Source organism: Ammospiza nelsoni, chromosome 4 (assembly GCF_027579445.1).
Source record: "Ammospiza nelsoni isolate bAmmNel1 chromosome 4, bAmmNel1.pri, whole genome shotgun sequence".
NCBI lineage: Eukaryota > Metazoa > Chordata > Aves > Passeriformes > Passerellidae > Ammospiza > Ammospiza nelsoni.
The window spans coordinates 55,759,710-55,773,412 of NC_080636.1; the positions used below are offsets into that span (position 1 = coordinate 55,759,710).

Consider the following 13,703-nt stretch of genomic DNA (forward strand, 5'->3'; position numbering starts at 1 on the left):
GTGCATTCCTGACCTGAAATAACTCACTTTGTAGGGAGACTTGAATTTCTAATTATTTAGTTAAAATGTCATAGCAAAAAGCACATTGGAGGAGAGGGGATTCAGTGGAAAACCTGAAGTACCACCTGGATATGCAGCGTGATTTTGGAAGTCCTGCTGTTTTGCAACTGCCATGTGAGGTAGAATTACAGGCACAGCACACCCTGGCTAGGAGAGTCCAGCCTCTGTTCTTTGTGTGGCTCCTTGCCAATCATTATTTGGAAAGCTATGGTTTACTTGCAGCCTTGCTGCCTCCATGATCACTTGGTTTATTTTACTAATTGCTTTCCCTTTTGGGAATGATGTCTTAATATCCAGTGAAAAATTTCTTCCTCCTTTAGCTTCAGGCCATACATCTTGCCCTAGAATCAACACAAGCATTTGCAAAGGCAAACAGGGAGCAAAAATCCCAGGCTGGTCTTGTTTCATTATTTTTCAGTCTGTTTTCTGAACAATAGATAGCAGTACTTTGTTGGTACAACACAGAAAGCCTCATTTGGAAGGGCCGTGGGCAACCACAGTTCTGCCTGTGTTTAAAATATCAGCTGTTCCAAGGGGGGAAAAAGCAGCATGTGAATAACATTCATATCCAACAGCATGCTGCATATCTGACTCTTATCCCAGATAAAACTCACCTGTCTACGTGAAAATATTTAACCAGCCAACTGCCAAGAAGTTTCCATTACCATACCTGTAGTCCTCTTCCTTGCTGCTGTGGACAACAGCAAAATGCCTGTTCTCAGTTCTAAATAAAAGCCATCACTCCAGATACTTTGAAATTCTAGTCATTTTTAAGGTTTTAGACTACAGAAAATCAATTTTGAATCAAAGCCACTGATGATAAAAGTAGATGCAAATTTGTTTATTTGGCTAGTCTATGATACCTTTGTATTGTCAGGACAGAATAATGTGAGCAGAGCATAGCCTTAATCTGGATAAAGAAATAGAAAACCATTGCAAATACAGGCAAATCTCTAAATAAAAGCACAGCTTATAGATGAATGGGTATATTAAAATCTACAGTAAATTTATCCAAATTTATATTAGCAAGCTTTGCCACAAATTCCATTGTATTAAAAAAACCCAAAAAGCACTGATAGTGAAATAAATCAAGATTATTTAAATTAATACAGACTCTATGACATTTTTCATTTCATCTTCCTATGGGCATTACCCTGCAAAATATTATTTCCAAGACATTAGCTAATATCTGCATCTAGTACTGAGAGTTAGAAATTGGAAGAATTAGGAAAGTTAGAAATGATTTCTCAGCACAGGAGAGCATATTAAAATGCAGATGTGAGATAAGGTAGATCTGGCATGTACTATGTGAGTGATTTAACGTGTTAAGGAAAATGCAAATGGAGCTTCAAAAAGCAATTACACCTTCAATCACTTCTCATGTGTGAAACACAGTCTACGACAAAGCCTTCTAAAAACAGATGCATTTTGAAAAGATGACATACTGGAGGAAATAAAGTACAGTAGCACAAACAGCTTGAAATTGACCCAGGCTTAGTACATTTCTTAACAGAACTCAACATGTTTGGAGATTAAATGATCCAACAATCCAGGTGAGGCTGCTTTTACCTGCATGTGCAATGTAAAAATTCTAATAATCTGGGACTACTCAGGTCATTGGTTTAAGTTATTATTTTACATGCTTTTCTCAGAAAGGCCATTCTACCTACAGCAAATGAGGCTGGAAATATCAAACATAAATCACAACGTCCACATGGACATTGGGAACAGCCAGATAAAACAATCATAATGAAATCCAGTAGCCACACCCTACTACAGAAAACACACAGAGAAACTGGCACAGGAGAGCTCTCTGCTCACTGAGTGGGCTGACACTGCTCCCACCCTCTGCCCTCCTGCTCAGCTCTTCCAGGCATTCCAAAGAGGGCTCCCAACACCTCAAATTCCACGCAACTAAACCATTTGTGTTGCTATTAAAGCAATTCTGGTGGTATAGAAATGGATAGGCCCTTAAAATTCACAGGGGGCAGTTAATTTCAGTAATTCTCTTCATCCTGTGTCAAGCTCTGACTATGTGAACTGTCTGCAAGAGCGGAAATCTAGAACCAGTGAGAGACTCCCAAATCCATACTAGTGAAAGACTCCCAAACTTTCCATAGGAGTTTGAGCACATGCAGCTCCAAAGTATTCTTTCTTTGAGAACTCAAAAGTGAGAAATATTCCAAAATAGCGGAAGCCTTCAGAATCTTGCTCCAATTTCTGCATCTGTTTCAAAAACAAAGGTAGCTCTATATGTTTCTCATTAAGTTGCTCTGAGGCTTCCTAAATGCCTGCATGCAAACAGTGTTTAAGAAGATAGGAAAAAGAAAACTTATTTGATTTTTAAAATAGTGATTTATCCATTGTGTACGAAAGTAGAAAATAAAGAAACTCCTTCTTCTTTCCCTTTTTCCTTCATCTAAAACACAAACTACCCAGCTGATGGATAACAAAATTGGACTATAAAAACCCCAGAAAGATTGAGAGCTAATTCTCATTTCCTTTCCTCCAAGAACAACTCCATAAACTCTTAGCTTTTATCACACTAAATAAGACCAGATATACAACAGTGTAAAAGAAACCACAACATGGACCATATGTCCTGTTCATATTAATGTTATTTACATTTCCTAAATCAAGAGCACTTCTAAAGCCCACATTTTACTGTACATCTAGCACATACACCAGCTATCTGTATACCACGTGCATTTATCTAATCAGACTCATTGAGCATATGTGGTTCTTTGAACATGGAGGCCTTTTAACTTGGCAGCCAAAGCAACATTTCTTGTCTCTTCTCCTGTCCCTCCCAGTGAACAGCAACACTGCTCATCTTTAGCCAAAAATGGCCAGCAGTCTCATTTCTCATAGGCTGTGCTCCACAAGAAATTTACTCACTGATCCCTCACCAGAATGTAGATTTGCTTTATTACAAAGAGTGAACTCCAGGAACTCTCTATACAATCTAGTCATGCCCCTGCCATTACAGTTTTTAAACTGATGTTAGACATAATTTTAATTTAAGGTGTAAAACCTGCTTGGTTTTGGGTGCCTTTTGGAGTGAAGGTTGGAAGGGAGAATAATTACAGTTAATGTTTCATATTCCAGTCCTGAACAGCAGGTGTTCAGATGAAAGCTCCGAGATATCAATTTTAAATTATCGCTGAACATTTTCCACTGCTGACAGTGCAACAGTTGCTGATCATTTTAATAGTATTGGCAAATCTTCCCATGTCAATAACCACTTATCTTCAACATAAGTGGGGTTATTTGCTTCAGCTTAGATCCTGAACTCTCTAAACTGCTGATTAATGACAGCTCTCATCTGTGACAAGGGACTGAGCGCTCCTGAGTCAGTTTCAGTTCAGCAGGCCATTTGACGTGCCAAAATTATTTCAAGCAGAAGTGGAAGATCAGTTCTGCTTCACATCCCAGATGTTTTCCATACACAATGACATCATGTGTTGAAACACCACCAAAGTCTCTTCCACCCAGAAAACAGGAGCATTCCTTGAGGACATGTGGAGAGCCCCAGGACCTTTAATTGCGTCAAGGCTGTACTGCTCAGCAAACAAACAAAAAGTTCCTTAGGCTGAGCTAAATGCTTTCCTATGCTTGCCAATATGGGTTTCTGAGATGCCAATTTATCATCAAACCACAACAGAACACAAAGCCCAGCATGCTCTGAACTCTGAGATTTCCAATCCTTTCATGCATTATGCTTTGCTAAAGTTGTTAGTATGAGCTGGGTTAATTTTGTTCTCAGAACAGTGCAGTAAGTCCAAAGTAGGAATGCATGCTGCTGAAATACAGAAAGGTTGCTGGAGAGTGAAATGATCAAAAGAATGGTCAAGTATCCAACCTGTAACTCTGTTACTGTCACCTGGCCCAGCTCCACTCAAAAGGAATTAGTCTTTAACAAAGCTGTTACATAGGAAGCATACCCTTCCTATACTCGTTAGGAATATTAGAATTCATTGATCAAACTATTCATACAAAGCTAAAGACCCAACACAAGCTTAACTGTTTGAATTGCTTGCAAATTGTATTTTGTGCTTCCAAGTACAGGTCAAGCTATGGAAGGCCTCCATCCCCTGGCAGAGATGTACAAGCAGTTGTGTAAGCTGCTGTTTCCTCTCTTCAATGACCCAAACCAGCACCTCCCTGCAGACTTTATAAGGGGACCCAGTCTGGAAGTCACCACCTTACCAATGCCACTAACAGCAGCAGTAATACAGGCACTGAACAGCAGCCACTGCAAAAACCAACAGAGCTTGCATTATTCATCACCCTAGCACTCCGTCTATCAACTGCCTTTACTGAGAGTCATCACCAGCCATGTCACTGAAAAGGGCACCAAGTCTTGCAGAAATTTTACAGAAGACCCTGGAATGAAGGTCTAACTTTCTCATGGCAAAAAAAGACTTAATTTATGCCCAGAAGCTAAATTTAAAGTTCTTCATATCTTTTGGTTTTGTTTATCTGCTATATTAATTTAAGGCTATTCTTATTTCATTTTTATTTGGTCTCAAGACACTGAATTCAGAAACAAATACACCTCACACAGTAACTTTTTTTTCCATTACTTCCACATTTGGATTCATTGATTTCTGTGTCTGGAGCTTAGAAACAAACACACACACACAACAGCAGGTAGCAAATACATAAAACTCAGGTGTATGTCTAACTAGTTCATCTTCTGCTCATTATAAAACCTTGCAGAGGCAAACAGTGCTTGGATGCACTGCACTGAGCATAATAATCAGCACCAGCCCGAGAGGTCAGGTCTCACTCAGCAGCATTTCACAACATCTGAACGTCACACATGTGACAAGAATATGAATGAGCTCTGTGCAACAAACACACACTTCCAGAGGGACAGGCAGAACACATTTCTGACCTGTGCTGTCAGTCACTGCCTCAAAGCAGCATGTCTCTTGACAGATGCCAAAAAGGGGGTGAGAAAGTGCAAAGGAAGAAAGAGACACAAAGCAGGAATTTCAGACTGCCCAGTTTTTACATGTTTACCTTCACAAAAGCCAAAGATAAAATCACTGCTGTGGACTGGTCTCATAAAGATGTTTCTCCACCAGCAAGTGGTGACTGCCTTGGGAGTTACAGCAGCAGCCAGCACAGCTCACTTCTACCCTCATCAACAAATGTTTAATTCTTGTGAGGTACAAGGAGAAAACCCATAAAATTACCAGCCCTGTTGCTCACACAAAACAACCACAGACCCACTTCAATTGCTGGCAACAGCTGCCATTCCTCTGCAGGGACTGTAAACCACCAGAGAGAGGAATTAGTGCATGGAACACACAGAGAGGCTGAGTGAAGATGCCACAGGAACACAGAGGAGACAAGGGGGATGGTCCATCTGAAATGTTTGGAGAAAAAAGCTTTGTGGGGAAGCACAGATTTCAGACGGGACGGTATCTTTCTCCACCAATTTCAGTCCTTAATTCCATTCCTGAACTTGCTTGCTGTCTCACAATTTAATGCATTCCTTCTTTCAAGTATATTCTTTTCCTCTGCACCTCTTTCTTTCCTTTTTCTTGTTTTTTTCTTATTGCACCTTTTACAATTTCTTTTTTTTTTGCTTTTTCTACCCATACTGCCTACCCCTTTTCTAGTCTGTCTGAGTTCCTGGTGATGCATCCCATGCTGTTACCCTGGAAACAGGGATTTGGATACCTAAATTACAGATAGCTCTACCTGAAATCCCTAATATTGCTGAGTATGTCTGTGAACTCCATACACAATTTGAGGCACAACCTCACCAGGCAAATAAAATCAAAAGAATGCAAAAAAAGTGGGTTTTCATACACTGGTAAAACCAACAAATGGTCAAGTCATCCCAAAGTCAATCAGTGCATCTAAACCGGAAACAGCTCCACACAACTATTTCCAGAAACTCCAAGACCAGGCTTTTTGTGTTTAATTATGACCTTATGATGATTAAGGTATGATTAGCATTCCTGATCCTTCAGGTTTAATAATGAAAAACAGCCTCTTAAAATTTACTCCAATGGAACAGATAGCCTCCAGAAAATATGGACAAGCTCTCTCAGTACAGAAGCAAATTTCTCCTTGGGAAATTGACTTTACACAGCTGTTCTTTCTCAGATTTGTGAGGAAATTCATAAGAATACAATCACACAACCTCCTGAACTCAGAATGGCCATATTAGCAGCTTTTCATCCTGCCTGAGTAAACTTCATTAAACTCTCTTCATACTCAGCAGATGAAGCACAATTGATCACATACAGAGTCAGATGGAAATGGAAAATTAGCTGGTTTAGAGATGCAGGGACAGTTAAAGACAGCTGAGATTTTGCATTCCATTTTCTTAATAAAGAGCAACAGTGACTAAATTTAGTTTTACTTCTCAGATAAAAGAAAAAAAAATGCAGGTGCAAAATCAAGTAAGACCTGCAAACATTCTACATTCATTTCAGAAATTACCATATACCAAGCAACCTGACAACATTCCCATTTTGGTCAGGGACACACAGGATTTTAAAAGCCATGACACATGACAGCCATCATCCTTCCAAGTCCTTTAGCAACTCATCTGTTCCTCAGTTGCCTCTCATTAGAGAGTCCATTTCTACACCTCCAACTGGCCCAAAAGGAAAGCAAAGTGTTTCTGAATGCCTTAGCATCTATATTCTCTGTGTTTGCCTATGATAGCTCTAGGAGACAGGGAACAGAACAGTGCAGATTTCAGCTTCCCACCAGATTCCCAAGGCTGCAGGAATAAGCGTGGTCCACCTCTGCCATTCTTCCTTCAGTTCTCCAGTTTCTAGTTTATGATGAAGGAAGAACAGGCCAAGATAAAGACAAGGCACAAGATAAGCCAGGTCACATAAAGGAGGTGGAACAGAGCACTGTGCTGGTGGAACAAGGCCACGTGAGTTCATGCCTTACAAAACAACAAAAAAAGGACACTGAGAGGGTTGAGATTCAGGGAAAGCATTGTAAATAGGAAACACTTTAGATGCTAGCAAGGAGATGTTCCTCTTTCAATACACAGACAAAATATGTCCCTGCAGCTTAGACATGAAGAAAAAAATTGAAAGAAGTATCAGTTAATTCTCTGCCTGTTTGAACTCTTCTTTAGAAAACCTTGATTTGAAATTTAGAACAGTGCTTCACACTAGTGCTAAGGTAGATTTAAAAGTAAAATATTACCTATGGTTAGAAACTGCCTAAGAGTAATCAATCCTGGAGAACCGTACAGCAGAAAGATGCTGTTAACTGTTCATGGGAACAAACCCCAATTTTCTTTTCTAACATTCCACCACAGGTGAGCTCCTATAAATGTCCTTCCTGACCTGCCTCAGTCCCTCCTAAAATACCCCATCGAGTATGGTGTCCAAGGAGTAGCCCTCACATCAGCCCAGTGTCCATCCTCCTGTAATCCTCATGCTCACCCTGATGTTACTTGCACATCGAGGAGCAACAACCTCCAAGTGCCTGCTGAACAACTTCAGCTCACTCCTTTAAACAGCAATTTTCCTGGACATACACAAAGAAGAGCAAAAAAGACCATAAAGCCATAGGAAGTGCCATCACTTCCACATTTTTTCCTTTCTTTCAAGAAGAAACCAGGAAGGAACTGGTCAGATTTTAATCCAGGCCAGATGATTTTTCCAGAGCTCTCAAAACACAATTACAGCAACTCCTGCAGGCATGGGGAAAGGCCATAGTAAGTTGACAGGGCCCATGGAGAGTTACAGAAGTGCAGATGTAAAAAGGTGATGCCCAGTACTTTCAGCAGTAGTGAATTACTGCTAATTTGTGATCTAATAATTCCTTACACAGGCAATGGGGAGGTTGTTCTTTTTTAACAGGTATGATTATCTGGTTACTCGTGGGTAAGTCAGGGAGGCTTCTGGACAAAGCCAGGGAGGAGGTACCGATGCACTGTTCAATTTAGCAACTGTTGCCATGGAAATATCTTTTTTACTGACTGCTGATGATTATCTCATGTTTGAAATGTGATTTATGCACATTTATGCAAGAGCAGAGAAGCATATTTATAAATGAGCAAGCCATGGTTATTCCAAGATTAAAATGCAGTGTCCTACATGTACTTTTCAGAAATACATTATTTGCCAAAACAGATTATTAATCATGAAAATATATTGGTCTTCTGCAGTATGTAACCCAATTACCAGAGCAAAGCAGAAGCCCTTTCCAGATCTGAAATTAACAGGAACAGGAAACATAATGCAATTCCCATTTTCTTCCTCTTATCTTCTCACAGGAAAGGACAGGGGGTGAGCCAGAGAGACTATCTGGTGCAGCAGCTGCTATTGTTATGAATTTACAAATGCACAGGCTGCACGAAGACATATTCAGCTTCCTGCTGCAGGATTTTTGTCAGTTTTCTCCATATTGGCCTTTGTGCCTAAAACTAGTTTTCAGAATCAACATTTCTCCACAAGCTTAGACACATTTTTTTTATCTGCTTTGTACTGATATTTGCCTGCCAATCATCTCTCATTCCACACACTTATTTCAGCTATTTAAACAGAGACTCCATGGGGATGATTCACTTATTTGTGTCTGTGTGTGTGTGTGTAAAGCAAGCTGAGAGATGCCAAAAAATACCTCCATTACTTCTGACAACCTCTTGAATGGGCCAGAATTGAGGGCTTCTTTACCACTTGCAACAAAAGACAGGGAATGAAACCAGCAAAGAGGATCAAAATGGATGGTGGTGAACAAAATAGCTTCAAATGTAGGGAAAAAAAGTGTTTCTAGCTGCAGACTGACAGAACAAAACACCAGGTCCTGTGCGGAAGTCCCAGCAGTTCCAGGAATTCTACCTAGACAAAGATTAGAGCTATTGAAAGTCCTTGCTTTAAGGTGCAAAAAGCAAATTATAATTGCAGAGCCTCAGAGAGCTGAGACTTCTTGTATTAACCAGCCTGCACCAAAGTATTTTCAAGGTAAGGAAAGCAAGAGCTGGACCAGTGAAAGTAAACATAGAATAACAGGTCACACAAATTGAAAGGACTCTGCAATTGCACAAAGCCACCCAAAATATGATCAGTACTTGAAGTACCATAAAAATGTAGAAAATTAAATGCCTCTTCTCCCATGCAAATAGACAAAAATTAGGCATTCAAGACCTGCAAATGGTTTGTTGAAGCCAGACGTGATCAGGCTGTTTTTCTGTGTAAGACCTCACAGATAAGAGTGAAAAATCTTTAAATGAAAACGCCCAAACTGCAGACACATTGCACCAAGGCAATGCAAGTTATCAGCCAGGCTCCTTGTGTGCATTAGGTCTCATTTCTGAGCCATACTGGGAAAGGAGCCCTGCTAGTTCAGTGGAAGACTGGAGTTCAGCTGCACTTTGTTCGCTGTGAAAGCAGTATACTCATACATTTCAATTTCAGTACTGCAGCTAAAGTTTATCTACCACCCTGCATTTGAAAAAGGTGCTTTAAAAACTACCTGAATTTTAGTTTTGTAACGTATGGAGATCAGAGAACAGTTGGTAGTGAAATCCTCCATTTCAAGGATAAGGCGACTCTTCAATTCTCCACTTCTATTTTAATGTCAACTCGATGAATATGTAAAGTTACAGCTAGCATGCATTATAATCTTATTATAAACAGAGACACAACACCAAAAGAGAGCTGATTACACAATACCCAGAAATGTGATGAAGTACAAGAACTCTTGAATAAGCCCAATTAATACATCAATTGTTGAGTGACAGCCATCATATGTGGGTGCAGAAATGGGCCCTTTGCAACGACAGAGCTGGTAAATGGAGGGACTCACAGCTGAAGCCCACTCTGCATGAGCCTGGCCAAATTTAAGAGAGATATAGCAAGAATAGAATCCACCTCTGCTTCCATTTTCTTAGCAAGGCTATAGAGAGACAGCATTCCTCAGTTCCCATAGCAGACATTCAGGGCAGCCACAGTGCTGAGAAGATACTTAGTCATCCATACAGATACTGACAAATCAGATCAGAAAATCAACTGTCTCAAGCACATACTTTGAAGAAGGGGGGGAAAATGCTTTGCATTCTTCTTATTTCTGGGAATTAAATTGAATAAGCTGACAAAGTATTTTTGCTAATGAACACAAAAAAAACCTGAAGGTGTTGCCAGCACATAATAGCTAATGACAGCATAAGAGCATCATCAGTTCAGGCAGAGACTGAAGCCAGAGACAGCAAAGGCCCAAGCAGAAAATTTTAAGGTCAGTCCAGGTAAAATTCAGTTTGTAATGAAAGAAGACAAATGCATGAGACACCTACTCTTAACTGACAGAACCCAGCCAGTGAATCCAAGGCCACTTCTAAACCCAAAATTGTAAAAATTGTAAAAATTGTTCCGGAAGATCCAGTTGCAGAACATGCCAGATGAAACCTATCTTGCCACTGCAGCAACTGCTACATGACAGCAGACCAGGAACAGCAGGACAAACATTCCTGGGAGTGTCTGAGCCAAGCCACCTGCTCTGGCCAAGATTGTGCCCACACAGTGACCACTGGTGCCCAGTGCTGCAGTCACAGCAGACTGAGCGTCAGGCAGCGTGCATGGGAAGCAGCTAACACTGTGTGCCATACCTACAGCACACTTATTTGTCCCCAAAGGACAGCAGCCACCACCACTGACATGTGCACCAGTGCTTAGAACTGCCACCACCATCTTTAGAGAGGCGTTTTACACAAGACATGTCAGTAAACAAATTAACAAGTGGGAAGGGGTCATGCATCCTGGCTTGACAGGGTGACATGTGTGACAGCTCCATTCAGGCTCTGCATGAAGAAACAGGCTCAAGGAGTAATAAAGATTGAGCTTTGACTAGTTAAGTGTTAATAATATCTGACACACATGGATGAGGATTAATCAGGGAGTTGTCAGGACTGTTATAATAATAGCTGCTTGAAATGCTGTTCAGTGGGAGGGATTCTAAATATGAGAATACATTCACTTAATATATTGCAGAGCTTGCTTTAAAATTAATCATGAATAATCATTAGAGGGCTTCTGGTTGGAGGGAGGGAGCATTTCGCATGACCCAGATGCTGGCTGTACATCTCCACAGATGGGATTATAGCTGTCTGCTACCCAATAATGAGAGCTCTGTTTCAGCCTCATGCCTTTTATTTCACTCTTGGTCTAACTGCAGTGGCTGTGAGAAAGTCCATCAATTTTAGCCAACAAACGTCCTGGTATTGCTGGTGTTGAATAAAACTAAGAGGAACATGCAACTGTGCTGGTGGGAGGTTGTCAAAGACTTACCCTGGAGACAAAACTGACTTCTGCCTGTGGAAACTTTGCTTCTGCTGGGTTGCAATTCTGTTTTCTGCATTCAAACATAATGCAGTTATGCTCTTAGTGCTTTAAGTACCAGGATAGTCTGATTAAGACACTCTTCAACTGCTTAAAGTTAGATGTGCTAGGATGCTTCAGTTGCTTAAAATTAAGTATGCATACAATTATCCTCATAAAGAGCTCTCTCTTTTTCAGTCCTGTGGGTAATACTGCATTCAGAAATGCTGTTGATGGTAACAATAAAGCATCCAAAAATGACAGAATGCAGATTAATAATTTTTTTTTCCGTAGTCAATGAGTGCTGTTCCATCTCAAATCAAGGTTAAACAAAACTAACTGCAGGCTAATACAAAGGAGTACCCCAAATTCTTATTTTCTTCCATTTTGACTCTAGTATCCTGATTACATTGCTTATTTGGTTCCTTATAAGACCTCCTAGAGACAGAGTAGGTTTACTTCTAGTTTACTATTAACACCAACAAGGCAGCAAAAGAATTGTATTCTTTCCTATTAGAAAATAAAACTTCATTATCATTGTTTTTCACTCCTAAAAATGAACCAAGAGACAGCACTGCTTCAATTTTTGCTCCTTCTGTAGTAGTCAGGTGCCAAGTGACTCATTGCCCCTTTAATCTGTGGGTTAGTATCAATATTCATGAATGTAGCTTCTATTTAATAATTAATTTAAGGACAAATACTGCTTAGCTATGGTAAGTACTTGAACTTCTAATACGCACCAAGGTTAAATACTTGTCAGGAACACCTTCTGTCCTCATATCTCAATTACCTCTCAGAAAATAGAAAGAAAAAGACACTTCAGTCATATCAAAATGTTTTGCCTATAAATTTGTAATACTGAATTTACAATAGACAGATGTCTATATGCTGTACAGCAATGTATATGCATTGTTATACATAACATATGTTATATGGCCTTTTCAACCACAGTAATGGATGTAAGCTGTTGATCAATGTAAATGGCATTAACTTATGTTTTTGTGGACTTTACACATGTTACATAAGTACAGTGAGGACATCTCTGAAAAACATCAGTAAGCAACACCAGAGTGTAATTTAAGTTAGAAGCCAACAGCAGTCTTTGGCCACACTGAAAGTCTCCATCTCCCCAAAAGGTGGGCTTTTAATTTCCAGGTGGCTTCATCACTATTTATGATGGTTTGCTTCTATTTTTTTTTTTTTTTTTTCTACAAAGGAAGGAAAGTTTTCTATTCCTAGCCTGCTGCGCTATGCCTTCCATTGAGGGATCTGTAATTAGTCTGCATTTCCTGCTGTGGTGCAGGTGAGGATATATTTCTGGAAGTGGCAGCAACATCAGCTTTCATTCAGTCTAATTTTACTCTATTAGGTTTTTTATTCATTAAATGCACCTTGACGATCTCCCACCAGTCAGCTTCCCAAAAGAAAGGAAAGTTTTCCCTAAGTGAACATGCAACTGTCCCTAGACTGCTTTCTTTTTCTGTTTGCACACATTATCAAGAGGTTACATACAAAGTCTTTGCTTGGAAGCTACTGGACAAACTTCAAAGAACTGAGGTGACACACAAGGTCCCTCAAATCCCTGGGCTGGGCATTTTGTGAAGGGATGATCAAAGTCTGTAACCCAGCCAAGATTAAGGGTCTTCATGTTTGAACAAGTGAGCTGTGAAATAAGAGACTGACCACGATGCTTTGCTCAGAGGATGCTCATGGATTGCTTTGGTGGTCACCCACCTCAGGATGTGCTCCTGGCTCCTCATCTCCACAGCAGCAGAGAGCACAGAGATCTCCACCCTTGCCCAGGGTGATGCACCACAGACCAGTCTTTTCCACCGGAATCTCAGAGCCACGTTTTCTACCACAATGCACATTATTTACACAGTTTTCCAACTTCACTAAGCATTGTTGAGGTTGTTTTTGTTACTAAGCCTCAATACTCAAGGATCTAGCATGATATCTGCATTTTAACACGGAGGTTCACCGAGCTGAAAGGGTATCCAGAGGTGCCCTTTTCAGGATTTGTCACTTCACACTAAATCACTTACCCTCAATTATGTTTACCCAGCTATAAAATAGGGGCAATAATACTTATTTTTCCAAGATGATATGAGGCTTATTAATGCTTGTTTAAGTGCTTTGTTATGCTTAAATGGAAAAGGAAATTATTATTATAATTTTAAGTGAAGCTTAATTATAAAACTGTTAACATAAGCGTATTAGAAAAATGAATTCTGAATTGCAAGCCAGCAATTGCTCACTCTTAAAACAGTGTGAGATGATTTTATATGCATCTTGCTATCACTAATCCCCTCTTCTCTAAATCCGACATTTGTT

General features: G+C 40.0%; 1 protein-coding gene across 5 annotated transcripts in view; it reads right to left on the reverse strand.

The window, feature by feature from the left end:
* The window catches only part of MAPK10 (mitogen-activated protein kinase 10), a 146,664-nt gene that overhangs the window by 114,598 nt on the left and 18,363 nt on the right, over positions 1 to 13,703 (reverse strand). The window lies entirely within an intron of this gene.